This window comes from Echinops telfairi, unplaced genomic scaffold (genome assembly GCF_000313985.2).
Source record: "Echinops telfairi isolate 266 unplaced genomic scaffold, ASM31398v2 ScPeMD7_2;HRSCAF=8, whole genome shotgun sequence".
In the NCBI taxonomy this organism is placed as follows: Eukaryota; Metazoa; Chordata; class Mammalia; order Afrosoricida; family Tenrecidae; genus Echinops; species Echinops telfairi.
The window spans coordinates 21,825,343-21,828,389 of record NW_022103898.1 but is presented as its reverse complement, the minus strand read 5'-3'; positions in this window follow the sequence as shown (position 1 = coordinate 21,828,389).

The window sequence follows — 3,047 nt, the reverse complement described above, 5'->3', positions numbered from 1 at the left end:
TATAGATGTGCTTTACACAATTGATCTATGTATTGTGATGAATTGTATGAGCCCCAATAAATTGATTTAAAAAAATGTGATGGGAAAACTCAGCTTATACTCAAGTACATACAGTACAGCTAGAAGAGCCATATCAAGTGGCTCACCATACCACAACGTAGGAGTGTTCTTTTAAGGGAATAGTCACACATTCGCTTGGTCTTTAAACCAACTAGTATCAGCAAAGCCACAGCTCATCCCCAGAAGATCAGTCAAAGCCCTGGTGTCTCACAACAGTAGCCCAGCTGTCAGCCTCCCAGTGTGGCAGCCAGCTGCGCCTACAAAAACCAGCAGGGCCAGATGAAGACAGCCAGAACCGTGCAACCTATCATTACATTTAAATGAAGTTTTAAAACTCTTTGCTAGGTGGGAAATCAAAATGCCAAGAGTAGCACCTCCAAAAGCGAAGGGAGGCCAATTCAAATGCGCTCCGTCGCTCATTTCGGGGACAGTGAGTGAGCATTTCAGGGGGAGAGCACAGTAGCAGCCAGGGGTATAACACTGGTAACAACCAGGAGAGGGACGGACATGTTGATGTGTTTACAGTGTGGCATTTTAAGCCATCCACGCGTTGTTCTGGAAGCAGCGAAGAGGCTCCTACATCTATCTATCTGTTGGGTGCAGATCCAAGAAGGTTTCTGGGAGGATGGAGTGTTCTAGATAAAGAACATCGGGCCAGAGCCCAGAGGCAGGGCTTTGGGGCAGCATTTGAGGAACAAGGACCGGGTGAGTAATCAAAAGACCGTAGGCCTCCGACTTCTCAGAGAGACTGACTGAAGACCACCAAATCAAACTGAACTCACTGCCATTGCGGCGAGTCCGCCATGTAGTGACCCTACAGGACAAGGTAGCACTGCCCCTGTGAGTTTCGGAGACTGTCACTCTTTACAGAGGTAGAAAGCCTCATCTCTCTCCCACTAAAGACGGGAGGCGTCATGAAACCTGGAAACATTATTATGTTTGATAGAACGAGCACTCAAACAGGAGCTAATCAATAAAAAAGACGCAAACAATCATACTGACATTCTTTCCATGTGGTCTCCTCCTGGAAAGATTTACAGTCTCGGAAGCCCACAGGGACAGTTCTACGATTGATATGAGTCAGAATTGACTCCATGACAGAGTAAGAAGGGTGCCCCAGAAGAAAGGCCTGGCAAAATTCTTCCCAAAGGGTCACAACGTTGAAAACCCCCACACAGTGCACACACTTCTACACTGCACACAGGGGATTGCCTTAGCTGGAATCAATTCCACGGCGACTGGTTTGATGCGTTTGGGGTCAGTGTTCTTTCAGACTTCTGATTGTGCCACTTCCTGGTAGGAGCTTTCTCTGGTCCTTTTCCTGGCTCCTCTACCTGCAAATAATGGAGAATACTTCTGCTGTGTACAAGGATAGCCGCTCAGACGTCCCTGACTACCGCTCTCTATGTTGCTGTAATTACTCATTTAATTGCCTGATGGATAATACAGTGAAACCACCCATGAGGCTTATTATGCACATTTTATGGATGCAGGGTCTGAGACACTGGAGAGTAAAGCCTCAAGTTCACATCTGTAAAATGGGTCTAATCACAGTGCCAGCCGTAGAGCGCTATCAAGAAAGGTGTACAAGTTTATACAGACAAAACAAAGAGATTTTAGAGGCATACTCAACAAAGAGGATGAGTCTTCCTGACAGTGTGTGGAGAGACAGAACTGTGGCAGAAAACACCGCAGTTGTATTATTTGCAGTAGTTTTTCATTGTTTCTGGAACAAATCCCCAGGAGGGAACACGAGAGAACTTTTTGGAAGCATTGGGCAAAAAAGCCCACACCCGTTAGGTGTGTGGGTTAAAGAGGCGCACACGCATACACACACTTATCAAAACTATCCAACTGTGTACACTTAAGATTTTTACAGGAATAGAAAACTGTAAACAAATATTGACTTTTAGTTTCGTTTCTCACAGCTCTATGTGTAAACAATTCTGAAATTCGTTTCTGAGTAGTCTGAGTGTATTGAGAATAATGGAAGCCAGGCTATTGATGGTATGCTGCTAAGCCAGTGCACAGGGAAGAGGGTGGGGGCAGAATTATCTTCATCTTTAGCATTTGCAATCTTTAAGCTACAACTAGTTCCAAAAGTTATAAATATTTAGTAAGTGGCCCTTGTGAGGTTCAAGCTGGGTCCAACACACCATTGCAGGTTTTTCATTGAAGTTTGAAATGTATAAATAGATATAGAAGTAAGTTCAGATACAGGACGATATGAGGGGAGTGTTTCTAGATTTTTCCAGTGAGAGGGCTCAGTATCCATCAGCATGTCTAGCATCCTAGTGTTAGTTTCTAAATACCATTCCCCACACTACAAGTAGCTAGTGCTCCTTCGAGAAGCAGATTCTAGGACTGGCATAGGAAAAGTTCAAAATGAGGCTGCAATAACTTTTTTGTCCAGAATCTAGGGACATGCCAAAAAAAACTTACAAGGATGCATAAAGGAAAAGGTTGGAATTTGAAAGAGTTCCTTTTGCACCATCCTCCTCGTGGTCATGTTTGGGGCCATTGTAGCCACGATGTCAATCCCAACTCAGTGAAGGTCTTCTCTTGTTCACTGACCCTCTATTTTCTAGGGACTAGAGCCCTTTTCTAAGGACTAGTGTCTCGTGAGACTGTGTCCAATCTGTGAGATAAGGTCTCTACATCCTACACTGGTACAGATAGGAACTGGAAACACGGGGAATCCAGAACAGATGAACCCCTCAGGACCAGTGGTGAGAGTGGCGATACCAGGAGGGTGAAGGGAGGGTGGGGTGGAAAGGGGGAACCAATTACAGGGATCTACATATAACCCCCTCCCTAGGGGACAGACAACAGAAAAGTGGATGAAGGGTGTGGGGGGAGGTCAGATGCGCAGGCATTCCCTCCCCTGAGGGCGATCAGTTGTCAGACTGCACTGGGCCTGCTCCCTGCCTCTGGGGACAATGGACAGGCTCCTGTAGGCATAGTTTTCACCCTACTGATAATGGTTC